The 14,165-nt window shown below is 39.5% G+C and overlaps 1 protein-coding gene across 1 annotated transcript in view; it reads left to right on the top strand.

Moving 5' to 3' along the window:
• The window catches only part of zmat4a (zinc finger, matrin-type 4a), a 165,518-nt gene that overhangs the window by 29,305 nt on the left and 122,048 nt on the right, over positions 1–14,165 (top strand). The window lies entirely within an intron of this gene.

The following is a 14,165-nucleotide window of genomic DNA, read 5'->3' as shown; positions in this document are numbered from 1 at the left end:
AAGTCGCATAACATCACTCAGTGGAAACACAGTCATCTCAGAGTTGTGTTTTATCAACATTTGAAAAAATATTGCTTAAATTTTTGTGCAAATCTGTTATGAAAACACAATTTCACATTGCGTGATGCCATGTTGACACAACTGTGTAAAGAATCCAGGCTGCAAACATGACAGCTGATCCAGACAGAAGTGAGAAAAACCAGTCAATCACCAGGAAAATTGGCATTGTACGTTTCTGCAAGCCACTGATATGTGTTTTATGTTATTATGTAGCGGATGAGTTGAACGTTAATATTTTAACACTGCTGTGGTTCGGGTAAAGTACAAATAACACTTGGTTACAGTTAGGAAAAGACTTGCTAAGTTGAAGTACCCAGTTTTTTGGGCACAATCCCACATGGTAATGCAGCTATATCTCTGTCCTGCTGTGGGGCCAAGTGGCATCCACATTAATGCCAGGACTGGAGGTTTTCCAGCAGAACATTGCATTGTAACAAGATGATGAGAGTTATTCACTTCACCTGTCAGTGGTTTTAGTGTTTTAGCTGATGGGTGTTGGTAATTATTACTGCCTTAATATATTTTCAGGTGTAGCTGACACCTCACTATTACTCACTACTAATCTGCTGAAATGCTAATGCCAGCACAGTTTGCTGCCACACTTTCCTCCTCCACTCAAGCCTCCTCCTCATGTCCTAAGTTTTCAGAAATTTAGTCCTCTCTGCAGAATCCGTGTTGCTGCTTGGGTTCTTCTGAGAACTTCTTCGAGGGCTTTTTTCAACAATTCCGATCATGTATGTTGTATACATGTATTTGGCATGAATAGTTCATTCTTTGATATGTCCCTGACTTAAACCTTTGAAACCTGGACCAACATCACCCTTGCTGTGTTCAGATACAAATACCAGAGTATTTGAACCATCAAAATCTGAGAAAATCTAAGCAATGAATAATTATCATAACGATATACATTCAAAATTATTTTACAGAGTTATTATTATTATTTAAGCACTTTATTTCAGGTCATTTCCTTGTTTATTTTCTTTTACATTCTTTCTTTTTTATTTTTTGATTTGTTGTTTTTTGGCTGATCTTTAAGTAGTATTTATTGTCATTTTTACAAATTATTTTACACATTTTTTGGTCATTGCCTTTTACCTATAATTCTGAAAGACTTCAAACCAATTCGCTCAGGTCTCAGAGGGTTAATAGGTATATATACTATAAATACTATTTCCAGAAGGTCTTAAACCTTCGTATACCACCATCTGATTTAGTTTGACACAAAAAAACCAAGTGACGCTGATCAGCTACTTCAAGGACAGTTTGAGCAAAGCAGCCAGTTGGTTTCCTTCCTCCTGCCTCAGCGTGGTCAGGTAGTGAACCTTTCTGTCTGTGCAGATGCTGCCTCTCACTCATTGTCTCTTTGAGTTAGCAGACTGGTGAGTGCGGTGGCACTCCCGCTGCTGCTGGACGTCTGCAGTAACAGGAGTTGAAAGGACTCATATGAACACGGTGGTCCATTCTTGAAGTATCAGCAAAGGGCAGCTGCTTGTTTTCCCCTTGGAGACAGGAAGGAAATGATTTGAGACCTTGAGTCAGTTTAGCATTTTTATCGATTTTCCATTGTTGTTCCCAATAAAGAGTGGGTTGCTGCTGAGGTGAAAAATCATCAAAGAGAAATCAGGGTCTATTAATTGTATTTGACAGTGCCACTTTGTTCAAAGTTTGTGTTACTTTGTTTTTGAGTCAACTTTTCTTCTTCATCTCTTAACAAGTCAAAAGTGTATTCCTGCAGGGCTCTGTGCTGGCTGTGGTGCTGTGGAGTGCTATTTAAAGTAGTCCTAACTGTCCGCGGGTAACAGGAGAGCTGCTTTGTTCTTCAGGGCGTTGCAGGAGACAGGAAGTGGCTGCACCAATCCAAATCAAATATTCATTTTGTTATTGTGTAGTGGATGCTGAATACAGCGCTTGGCCTGTTGCCTCCTGGAGATGGAGCATATTTGGATTCTCTTTTAGCACAGTTAGGGTCTAATGCATCGTGACATGTTTGGGTCATGGTGACGACAGCGAGAAGAAGAAGAAAAAAAACCCCAGACGAAAATAAATGTGCAAACTTCCTTCAGATAGAGGAGGTAGTTTTGCACTTAAGATGATGTTTCAGTTCTGTTGAACATTGATTTGTCTATAATTATTCCTTTTTTTGCTGTTTGAAGATTCACTATTTAAAGCACTATCAAAAAAATCAGACAGCACTGATGAATATTGAATTGTGATGATGTCTTTGAAGATTTTTTTCCCCCAATGATTTCTAAATTTAATGCCTAAGTTTAATATTATTCATTTGTTAGCCCAGGGTTTCAGCACAGCACCAGAACATGCTCTATTAAAGATTTACAAGCTTTTTGCACCCTGAGAGGGCTGGAAAATATTTAAATATTTATTTAAATATAATATACCTATATATCAATATTACAACAACATATGGTTGTTGGTTGGTGCTTTTAGATGTGATTTAGATAAGTAATCATCTGTTATGTGTTTATAATGCCTAAGTGGGTAAGACTATACCTGGTATCATTCATGATATATATTATAGAGGGATGGGTAAAAAAAAATTGATTCATCAGTGCATTGCAATATGTTTTTTCGATTCATAAAATCTTGAAATCGTTGTAATGATGCCCCACTCCTGTGGGGGCAGTGTGAGTGCCGCCGGAGTGCGATTGACGTTGTTCAGAGGCCCCGCTTGACCCCCAAACAACGGCTGTTGTTTATTCATCAGAATGGCGACAGTGGTGCGAGGTAGCAGTTTGCTAAAATCAGCGCTGACAACATTAAAAGCCTGCGTTTGAATACACAAAGTCGATACTAGTTCCGTTGTGTGTGAGCCTCGTGAGTCAGTATTAAAACAAAGCAAAAATACGACAAACCTACCTAACCATTTGAGCCGTCACCACGCAGATGTTTTGCAACCCGTTGCAAACACTAAAGCTGTGGATCACACACAAATGCAGGTTGACTAATCCTGCATAAATGTTTATGACTTTTGTTCAGCTCAGGCAAAAATGTGCACTTTTCTATAGTTTATTTTTAATTTTTATTTATTAAGGATTAATATAATGGTAAAATAAGTTTTGGTGTCAGTTTGTTCTAGATGTAATGAACACATGTCAGAAGGTATTCTAATGAATTATCTGGGTATTTCTGACATTAACTCACGTAACTGAATCGATATCGAAGCAACTGGATCAATATCGAATCGAATCGAAATCGAATTGAATCTTGACCCAGAGAATCAAAATTGAATTGTGAGGTTCTTGACAATACCCAGCCCTAATATTATAAATCATATTTTTGTCTATATGTGCATTTTTTAAAATCTATTTATCATTATTTTTTTATATACAGTGTTTGTTTGTTTTTATTAACTGTAGTTTTTGTATTTCTGAGCCAATTGCAATGTAATTTCATTCTCACATCGATACATATTGTCATCTTAAAGATATACCATTTTTCTTAAAATTCCTCATGGTATGTCTTTTTAACCTTTTCCATCCAAGCACACCACCTCCTAGAACATGCAAATACAGCTGAGACAATGACAGGCAGCCAAGAAAAAGCATATTGTGGCAGACTCTGTGATGACAGCATATTTTGTATCATTTTCAAAAGAATTGGTATAATATAGTATCATGATGAAACTTGTGATTTTCTCTGCTAGAAGCCAACAATGCCATTTGTACCTGAGGTGGAATGGTCAATGTGGCCATTTGAACCTGGGTGTGTATATTACCATTGCAGAGGCCAGCATCCAGGTGTCTGTAGCCAAGGTTGCTATCCATGCCCGCTGTGTAAATAGTCAATGTGGTTACTGAAAGTTTAAAGGTCCTGTTTTTGACTCCGACCTGCTTGATCTTATGAGTGTAACCTAACGAATTACAACCAACCCAAGTTGTTAGTGACCATGATAGATTTGTCCTGCAGAGAAGCTAGCCTCAGACCCTACAGGTAGGTTCTGGGGTAGACATGGAACTGGCAGCATCAGTAGCAGTAGTTTTTAGGTAAGTAGTGTGCAGGCTGCTCTCATGCACTGTTTGTACAGTTTCCTACAAAAAGTGATGTACCAAAATTTTTGGCACAAGGACAAGAGGATGCACTTTTTTGCTTTTTCCCTGACTGGATTTGGCAAACGTTTGTTTTACTAACTGACTCTGTTGGTAATGAAGAAGATTCTCCCTGCTTCAAATCCAATGTTTATTGTTGTTTGGCTTCTGATTGCACTGATAGTAGTTTGACTGTATATGTATGTAGCTGTGTTGCCCGTTTATGACAGATGTCCAAGACAAATTTCCCCTAAGGGAGACAATATAGGCTAATCTAATCTAGTCTAATCTAATGGAGGAGCAGATATGAGGGGCTGCAAAGCTTGGGACCACAGATTGGTGTTCGCAATGTTTCGGAAAGACAACAAGGACGATGCCAGTTGGTATTCAGCAGTCCAGAGGCAGCTGAGTGCTGAATGAGAAATGTTGAAATAACATCAAACTGGCAATGCCAGTGTATCACAGACACCTCATGGGGAGTGTTGATGACAAGGTACATGTTGCATAAAGGTTAAATATAAATAAATTGCATTTTTAGACTGTTACTGTCTAACTGAAAACGTGTTTATGTCGTAGCAGAGCAGAGGCTAATGCTGACATCAGGGTTGGCTAAAGGAGTCTTTTTGTCAAAGCGAGTAACTCCCACCCACTGAAATCATTTTGGCTGGCAGAGAGTCCAGACTGACACAAGGAGAGACACAGAATGTTGAGCTCAGGTTATCAGGATGGTCTTAACAGGTTGTCCTCTGGCCAACAGCTGGCATATAATAGAAACGCCACCAGTTCTGTCGAGTCACCCTCTCAGCTAACGCCTTCCAACTATGTTCCAGGTGGATGTGGAAGGTGGCTTTTGGCGTCACACTCGTACGCCGAAAGCACTGACAGAGCGGATGTATTTGACAAGTTCGGAAGGAAAGGTACAAGGTAGATTTATTTGTCATTTTTCTTAAACGTGGTTTAAGAAGAAATGAAATTAAATGGGCTATTACAGCAATTGTTATTTTGTTTGTCAAACTAGAAAAAAAAGTCATTTGGTTTCAATGAGCAAAAGTAGAAAATTGCTGCAGTAGTACTGAGCTCAGTACACAAAATGAATCTCTACATCTGGAGAAGGGGAAAAGGGACATGACTGAGAAAAAAGGGATTGTGGAGTTTTTAAAGCCTTTAGATTCATTCCATATCCCTCTTTCAGTTCAAACATTTTTGACAGACTGGTCATCTAAACCACAGCAACACGCCGATCTCTGATCTCGTCAACGTTTGAGTTTCCATACATTTCCTTTAATCGAATTCTGAACTCCAGAGTGAAAGCAGTGCTTGGGTGACAGTGGAGACAGGAGATGTAATTGATCTTTAAACCTCCTTTTCAAACACATCAAAGCCAGCGCTCCTCTGCAGAGCGGATCAGAGCCGGCTCTGGTTTACAGTTCAAAGACTCATGTGGCTCATGTTAATTTATGCATCCGTCTCTTTTTGCATGTGTACTGGATTGGGCACGCTGCAGCCTCATGTGAAAGACTGCCCTGCTCCGAATGCTGCAGGAGAGCCTTTTTTTTTAAATCACTGCCTGTTACTTCACAGAGAAAACAGAATGAGAAGTGACCTGGGAGCAAGGTTGGGGAGCCGTAATGTGTATATGTGTGCTGGTAGGAAATTAATGTCGAGGAAGTGTTTTCACACAGAAATATTGAAGTTCTTGAAAGCAATTAAATGTGAAATACCAGTTTCTTTTATTTGAGTGAAAAGCCAGTTAATGCAGTATTCGGTGTGCCTCCGTATGTAGCATGGATGTTGGTTATAGCTTGGCTGTTGGTTCATTTAGGCACTCAATAGGTATGTTTCTATTTACCTGTTTCTATGTGCATTTTTAAATGGTGGTTGAAAAAGTGGGTAGAAACAGCACAAACTAAAATAAAAGGCCAAAATATTGAAAAAACATTTTTTTTACTCCCAAGGTTGAGTTGGAAAAGTTGTGGTGGAAGTTTTTGGAAACTTGCTGCTACACTGAGTTACATCTCAGAGAAAATAGAATGGAGTGACCCAGGAGTAGTCATAAGGCAGGTGGTGGAATATATGTACGCAGGTAGAATACTAATGTTGAGGAATCATTTTTATATAGTGCAGCTCCTTCAAACAACATAGCGTAAAAAAAACTATCCAAGAATTGGCAACATTGATAAAAATGAAAAAGAGTTTTTATCAGAAAATGCATATTGGTTCCAATTATCTGTTATCAGTCTGATTAACTACTTGTTATTGGTCCGTATTGGCTCTGAAAAAACAATATCAGTCGACACCTATTCCTTATCTCCATTGTCAACTAAAATGTTGAAATACTGAAATATGCAAAAAGACTGCAGAGCAGAGGGGGGGGCTACAGAGTGAGATAATAATTCTTTGAGGGTTTATCACTATGAGAAACAACAATCACATTACACAAAGTCATTGTTTATATGAAAATATTGATCAGTGCAACTTTAAAAGGGCATCTTTAATCAAGGCACACATCCCCAAAAAACCCTATAAATAAGTATTCCAGCTTTCAGCCAGAGAAGACAAATGTCAACTGAAATCAGTTTTCCTCAAGCTGTGAGAAACCACAAGAGGAAAGGTCTGTGGAGATGATTTATTTAAAAGAGAGGGAACCCAGAAATTGTGTATTTCAGAAGAATGCACTGTACATGCCACAGCAGACTACCTGTGGCACAGTTCATCCATCTGCAGCACACTCCAGCCTGAATAATCTCATTCCACACATCCGGGGACAATGCCTGTCAGATGGTATTTTTCAGCACCACTCTTTTTTGCAACACGCCACCATGGCAATATGAAATTCCGATTCAAAAGAGAGTATTTTATAGTATTTTATTTTATTCATTTTGTGTGGAGATGCAGCAGCCAGGCGACGATACAATAACCAATGCATGGGGGAGACTCCTAATAGTAGAGTTTGGCTGACTTGTGCTGCTCTGAGTGTTGTGCTCTTTGTCCACTTCATGTCTTCACTAATTGTTTTCCATTATCTCGGATGCATTGCAAAATGAGTTTGCTTAAACGTTTATACGCTATTTAGCTGGTGCTGCTGACCAGACAGCAGTTTCTGTTGGTTTGCAAGGGGAGTAGAGGCGTTTGGAAATTTAGGCGATGTACAGTATGACCTTAAAGCACATAAAACCCTGCTGTGGTTTTCAGGTTTGGTATCAATCTCTTACAGATTATACAAGTCCAGAAAAACTATTTCCACTATTAGCTTCTTACTGTAAAGGTCTAGTTTTTAAGATTTCAGGGGGAATATATTGTCAGAATTGTAATCTAATATAATAACTATGTTTTCTTTATTGTATAATCAACTGAAAATAATAATCATTGTATTGTATTACCTTAGAATGAGCCCTTTATATCCACATAAAGAGGGGGTCCGTGTCTACGGAGAGCACCATTATGCACTGCCATGTTTCTACAGTTTTCACACTTGTCAGGGTAGTTAGCAGCCCCTCTGTGATGAGCAACATCAGAAAACCACTGAGCACTTTTTTAATGTAAAACTGCTTTATTCAATGTTTTTACCTGTTAGAACCCCCTGGTCTGTTTTTTTGGAGAGACTTGATCATTTGGCTCCCGATGAAAACCTCCTGAACAATAAACACTGAAGGAATTCTAACCGGGAGAAGTTTAGGCAGGTTGCAGTCTGTAATCCTCACGGCTGGAGAACACTAAATCCTCCTAAGTCTTACATACTGAACCTTTAAAGAAAAACTTCCTGATTTTCAACCAACTTTGTATCGTAACAGTGAGTAGTCTGTGTTAATGAACTACTTCTCTCCATCTAACCAGTGCCTAGATATCCCTGTATGACCCCAGCCAAATACAGATGACAGAAAATTTGTCTTCTGGTGGTATTTTGCTGGTTCTTGGGGCTGTTGCTGGATCTTCAGGCTGTACTTATGCATTTCCCTATTCCCCATCATCATGCCATGCTCCCACTGTGGAAACAAAGAGTATATAAGCCCATGATTAGACGATAACGGCCCTACTAAAAATGGAAAAGTCTTTCCTTTGTGGTTTTTAAAGAAAAATTTAGGTTCATATAACATTGTGAAAACAATACTTGAACACAGATCTGCAGAAACAATCGAAAGCCCTGTAGTATGCATGCAGGCCAGTAGTTGGTGGTTCAACTTTGTAATGACACACCACACCACACGCATGTGCGAAGTGCGTCCTGGACGTCACCGATGTCTCCGTTCTTGCAGGATCTGCGCATTGCCAGTTTACAAAGCCACAGAAGGGGTTGTGTTTTTTCCAAAAGATTACACTCTGGGACCTGGTTTCAAAAGTTTCAGTTTTCAGGCCCCGAAAACACCATAGTCATGTGAACAAAAGGCCAAACTGCAACAAAAGTTTAATGTTTCACCCAAGAACCATTGCCATGTAAACGGCCCCTCAGTGCACCGAGAGATAGACCTGCCTCTCTCTCTCTCTTTCTCTCTCTCTCTGTTGATGAAATGGTAGTTTGGTTCGGTTGTTAGCAGCCGGCTGACATTGTGTTCAGCGTACATACTTGCGTAACATCACCTACCAGCGGGAGTGTGTGTTGGTCTGGTGCAGCGCAATGCATTCTGGTAGTTGTCGGTTTTCTACCTATTAAGCTAATGTGAATGCCACAGTCCTTTTTCTCTGTTTTATATGGTCATGTAGCAACAATTCAAAAGTATTTGCGTTTTTCTGCTTCATAGATGGTCCTGTTTTATTAAAAGACCATCTTTCCAGCAGTGGAATACGGAAGCCCTAAGCTACCATATATTCATACTTTTTTTCCCTTCATTTTCACATGATAACAGGATAATTTTCTCAAGATAATGAAACTGTGTTTTTCCAAGGTAACAAAATAGTTCATTTGAGACCTCAAGATAAAACAATACCATAATAGTAGGCAATTCATCGAAATAATGTACTTGAAACATAACACAGTGTAGCAATGTCAGAGGAGCAGGAGAATATCGACCGCTGCATCACACAGGGTGGAAGACGTGGTGGCTATTTTTGTCCAGTTTTGACAAATTGAACAAGAGGAGCAGACTGATATGCTTGTTAGGTCCCGATCCATGACGTTAACTTGACAATAAGCTGTCTTAACGTGAACACTTGTGTCGTAACATTCACTCATTCATTCGTTTAAAAAACATTTGACAATAGAAAGCATTTAAGCACAAAGCAAATGCTTATCTACATTAGAGTCCAGGGAATCCATCAGTCAGCTTTCACGTCCGACAGAAATCTCTGGCCTTTCAAATTTAATTTGTTATCACAAGATCTCAAATTAATTATGTCGTTATCTGGGGAAAACACAGTTTCCTTATCTCGAGATCTCATGAAAATTATCCTGTTATCCCCCCAAAAAAAGTATGAATATATTGCCACTAAGGGCTTCCATAGTGCAATACATCTTTAATGGACAAAAATAAAAAACACAGACTAACAGCAGGCTTTGTATTTAAAGCAGCAGGGTAGGTAGGGTTGTAGGCTGACAGTTCTACATTTTACTGTCGTCCATATGCAGAAAAACTGGCCCTCATGACAGAAATAGTTTTGCTGAAGTTTGGAAATAGTCTTGCAGTATATGAAAATAAACTTGAAATGAACGTGATACTGTACAAGATGGAAAATAAGATATTTTACCAGCACCATGTGATTTCATTGTTGACAGTTTTAACAATAAATGAAAGACAACACTGGACACAGTGGCCCCACTTCAATTGAAGACTGTTAAAACAAAACCTACACCGCCCTGGAGAAATATGAACATCAAAAAGCTGAAGAGAAACTGCAGGAGTGCTGAGAGGAGATGGCGAAAGTCAAAGTTAACAGTTCACTACGAAATATTCCGTGAACACCTCAAAACCTACAATAACACTGTCAAACAGGCAAGAATTTCTCACTTTCAAAAATTAATCAACGACCATAAAACCAACCCAAAATTCCTCTTCTCCACAATCGACCTTTTAACAAACGCAAATTTTAATAGACCCTCCAAGATACCAAGTGACGCCCTTTGTGAGGATTTTGCAGACCACTTCAGAAGTAAAATCAATGACATCAGATCGAGTCTTTTACCGCATCAGATTTTAAGTGTTTACTCACCCGAATCATTGATTTTACCGGAGGAAACACTGGAGAGTTTTGCCCTTGTAGATGCGAGGACACTTGGTCGAGTTTTCTCCCAAGTAAAGCCCACAACCTGCCTCTTAGACCCAATTCCCACTCCATTTTTTAAAACGTTTCATGCATTCTTTGAGGAACAATTGATATACATGGTGAATTGCTCTCTTCAGACGGGTGTCTTCCCCACCTCCTTTAAAACGGCGGTGGTGAAACCCCTTCTGAAGAAGAGCAATTTAGATCCCAACATTTTTAATAATTATCGACCTGTATCGAACTTACCATTCTTAAGTAAAATCTTGGAAAAACTTGTGTTTAACCAAGTAAATGACTTTTTAACCACAAATAACATTTTAGAGAGGTGTCAGTCTGGTTTTAGGATGAATCACAGTACCGAGACGGCCCTTGTAAAGATTTTAAATGACATCAGGCTCAACTTAGATAACCATAAAATCACTGTCTTGGTACTACTGGATCTAACCGCCTTCGATACAGTAGACCATCACATTTTATTAAATAGACTGAGGAACCTGGTCGGCCTCTCTGGTACTGTTCTGAACTGGTTTCACTCCTACCTCACAGATCGACACTTCTTTGTAAGTATGGATACATGTTCCTCAGAATCCATGAGATAAAGTGTGGGGTTCCCCAAGGGTCAATTTTTAGGCCCAACTCTTTTTAATCTGTACATGCTTCCCCTTGGGGAAGTCATCAGGAGTCACGCATCAGCTTTCATAGTTATGCTGGCGATACTCAACTGTACATCGCTGTGTCTCCTGATGACACAGGGCCTATTGATGCCCTTTTTAACTGCATTTCAGACATAAATTCATGGATGGCAGCAAATTTCCCATACAGCTCAACCAGGACAAAACAGAGGTTTTAGTCATCGGGTCCTGAAGGCCAGAAGAGAGACTTTACCAAAGTTACAGGCTTTTTAGAACATCACAATCTGTAACAAATCTGGGTGTGATTTTTGACTCTGAGCTTACTTTTTATCCCACACATCAAAACACAACAAAATTGGTTTTTATCATCTAAAGAATATAACCAGAGTCCACCCGTTTCTCTCTCAGGCCAGCACGGAGGTACTGATGCATCCTTTTATCTCTTGTCGTCTAGATTATTGTAATGCCCTCTGCTCTCTGGTCTTCCCAAAAAGAGCATTTCCAATTTACAACTATTGCAGAACTTCGGCCGCAGTGCTGCCTTGGCGAGGACCAGAGGGCGGGAGCATATTACACGGTTTTAAAATCGCTTCATTGGCTCCCAAAAGTGCGTTTCAGGATTGATTTTAAGGTTCTTTACTTGTTTTTAAGTGTCTCAAAGGTCTTGGGCCTTCTTACCTAACTGAGCTGCTTTTACCTTTTATCAACCCTCGCGGACCCTGAGGTCCTCCGGCACTGGCCTTTTAACCATACCACAAGTTAGCTCTAAAAGAAATGGGGGAGGCGGCTTTCAGTTACTATGGCCCCTGTCTGTGGAACAGCCTCCTGGAGAACCTCAGGATCACAGACAGTGTTGAGGTTTTTAAAAGAGGCTCAAGACCCATCTTTTTCAATCAGGCTTTTAACTAACTAACTAACTATTTATTTATTTATTCTACTTTTTTATTTTATCTTATCCCACTGTTTTAGTCTCCCATTTATTTATCTATCTAATTATTAGCGGTTATAACCTTTAATCTATTTTACTGTGCACTTGTATTCTTTGTCTTATTTTACTGTTTCAGTCCCTTACGTTCTTAGCTTTTATGTTCTTTACCTTATTTTATTGTGTTAGTTTTTAGCTCCAGTGTTTCCTCATCGGGGCCTACCGGACTGGGAGTGGTCTCTGGTCCACCATTGGGGGTGCTGTACCGTGGACTGTTTCGGCCCGGGTGGCTAGAGGGCTCGGCATCTTAGTGCAGGCACTCCTGTCCATGGGTTGGGATGGTCTTCTGTGGCGGCGCTTGGCGGTGCTGGACCGTGACCTCTCTCAGTGAGGTTGGCCCCCAAAGGTAGCTTCTCCCTCGCCTCAGGTCTCAGTGCCTAGCCATGTCTCTTTAGTAACAATTGGTGTGTGTTGGTGTATGTGTGCGTGTGTGTGGGTGGTAAGGGTGGATGTTCGGGTGCCTTATGAATATGTGTGGGAATATCTACATGATTGTGTGTGTGTTGTTGCACGCCTAGGTGGGGTGGGAGGGTCAGGCTGTCTGTATTTTTCTTGATTTTCATTGATGTTTTTCATTTCTGTTATTGTTTTTAATCTCTGTGAGGCACTTTGTGTTACTCTTTGTATGAAAAGTGCCATACAAATAAAGATTTGATTGATTGATTGATAAACATTGTATGACTTTACGGTCACAATGTGATGCTATCTCATCTCTTTCTGTGGCCTGGATGTGAGCTACCATCTCTTCGTCTTGTCCTGGCTATTTTGTTTGCTGTAGTCCCACATTCAGCGGTCCAATCAGGCTGTTGAATATGTATGAAGCTGTAGATGTGTGGGGGAGACCACAGGGCCTAATAACTGCGCTTTGCTCTGGCGATATCATCTGCCCTCAAGGATGCCCGCATGGCCGTCTCATCCTCAGTTTCCCCCTCCTTGCAACACTCGCGTGTTGTTTGTGATTATCATCTTCTCTGGCCTCTGTGTGTCATTCAGGGTGAATGTACTCCAAAATGCGGGCCTACTGTGCATCAACACTGGAGAATCGGATGGTGAAAATGAAGTTGTTGCTGTGATAAGATGATGCATCAGTGAGAAACTCATAAATCCACACTGGGGACTTACAGGAAAGCAGAATAATGTTTACAGTTACATGAACTAAAAAGTCAGAAGCTGTTTGAGAAGACATTCCCATTTGTACAAAGTATAAGGGTGATGCTGAAGACAGTTCATTGGAGTGCAAGTTGCCTAAAGGGCAAGTTTACATGAAATTTAGAATAGAAATGGCAGTGGCTTTTAGAATATATTCATTTGTGAGTGTGACATTTCCTGTGTTGGAAGGTCAGCAGGCTGTCTAACTGGCTCAGGATACCTTTGTTACTACAATATAGCTATAGCTGTAGACTATTTGATCTGGATAACTTCCGTCACATTTAAAATGCTTGATTATTGTGAATATTTGTCTAAACTTCAACATTTAAGTCTTGTGTTTTTGTTTGAATTTTTTGGTTCCATTTTACAGGTACTACTACAAGTTAATGTTTTTTTGTATTCTAAGGGTACAGTAGTCTTTGCTGTGTCATGTTATGTTTGTCTGTGAGCATTTCTAAAATCCTAGGAAAAAAAAATCCTAAAATCTTAGAAACGCCCTAAAATGTTAGAAACGTCAAAAAAAAAAAAAAAAAAAGATCCTGGAAAATCCAAAATCCTAAAATCCTACACAGTTGCTGAAATTAGAGAAGTGTCTTAAAATCCTAGAAACATTTAAAATTCTAGAAATGTGCTAAAATCCTAGAAGTTAAACAAACATTGTGATTCAGTGTATTGCTCTTCTGTGTTCTGCATTTAATGTTAATGTTAATTTGTTTCTCAAAACTTTGTCATTTTAAATGCAACAAAAAAGCAGAATAACCAAAGTAACAGCCTTACAATAAAGCTTATTCATATAGCAATAAAATAAGGATGAATGATGCAATACAAAAAAAAAAAAAAAATGCCACTCACCTACTTTATAAACCCTAAGCTATTACACATTCTCTCCGTTCACATGGTTTCATATGCACACTGCCAGCTGGTAGCATGTGGGTGTAGGAGAGTGTGTCAGTTATTGACGAGCTAATCTGCATTTTCCATGCCCGCTCTGTTTGACCTTTGCAAATATTGATTTTTGAGGGAGAGGATTAGTGAAGCACAGTAGCTCAGTATTAGTAGTAGTAGTTGCCCTCTGATTCTATCATTCTGATCAGACAC

The sequence above is a fragment of the Plectropomus leopardus genome, chromosome 4 (assembly GCF_026936395.1).
Source record: "Plectropomus leopardus strain MGB_pleo_1.0 chromosome 4, ASM2693639v1, whole genome shotgun sequence".
Taxonomy (NCBI): Eukaryota; Metazoa; Chordata; class Actinopteri; order Perciformes; family Serranidae; genus Plectropomus; species Plectropomus leopardus.
This window is presented reverse-complemented; position numbering and strand designations above follow the sequence as displayed.